Here is an 813-nt window from a genome sequence, read left to right as displayed (position 1 = left end):
GGAACAAGTAATTCAGTTGATCGCCAGTGATAAACTTACAGTTCCATCTGAAGAAAAAGTAGGCAAACTAAAATTGAATATTGTTAAATTTTAGTGTTGGCGAATTCAAAATCCATTAACTTATAATAGTAATTCAAATTCATAATTAAGTATGCATACTCATTTGTTTAGGTATTTGAAAGTGTTATTCGTTGGGTGAAATATGAATCGGGTTCAAGAAAGCTTATTTTACCTGAATTAATGGAACACGTTCGTTTGCCATTAACATCAAAGGATTTCTTATTAAAAAAGTAGCCGTAGAACCTCTTATTAAGAATTGTGTCAAATGTAATTTTTGTCTTTTAACATACTTTTAAAATTAATTAATTTAAATTTTATAAAATATATTTATAATTTATTAAGGTAAAGAATACATCGACGAGGTATTAAATTTTCATAGACAGAAGTCAAAAGACCTGATTCCACATAATATCCGGAATAATCCTAGACATGGAGATAAAGTATAATTATGTTATAATTTATCACTCATTCCAATATATTTAACAATTTCATTATTACAGGTTATCTAATTAGTTGTTAGTAGGTTTGATACTAACAAATTGATCAGTACAAAATTTTATGAAATAAAAATAAGCCGATGGCATTATGGACCTGAAATGATAACAAACCGTAAAAATGCTGGTCTAGCCGTAGTGAAAGATAATTTAGTGTTTGCTGTGGGTGGTTCTACTGATATGTTTCATCAACTTTCGGTCTGTTGATGTGCTTGATTTATCTGCAGAGTCACCTTGTTGGAGATCAAGTGTTGAGAAG

The 813-nt window shown here is 29.2% G+C and overlaps 1 long non-coding RNA gene across 1 annotated transcript; it reads left to right on the top strand.

Annotated features, from left to right (window-relative positions):
• LOC100572879 lies at positions 1–807 on the top strand. Its single transcript, XR_119670.4, has 4 exons — positions 1–58; positions 172–327; positions 403–500; positions 561–807. It is a non-coding gene; the product is annotated as an uncharacterized LOC100572879 (long non-coding RNA).
• Positions 808–813: the final 6 nt, after the last annotated feature.

Source organism: Acyrthosiphon pisum, unplaced genomic scaffold, assembly GCF_005508785.2.
Source record: "Acyrthosiphon pisum isolate AL4f unplaced genomic scaffold, pea_aphid_22Mar2018_4r6ur Scaffold_10676;HRSCAF=11283, whole genome shotgun sequence".
NCBI classification, from domain to species: domain Eukaryota; kingdom Metazoa; phylum Arthropoda; class Insecta; order Hemiptera; family Aphididae; genus Acyrthosiphon; species Acyrthosiphon pisum.
Note: the sequence above shows the minus strand (reverse complement) of the source record. Positions and strands in the feature narration are given on the sequence as shown.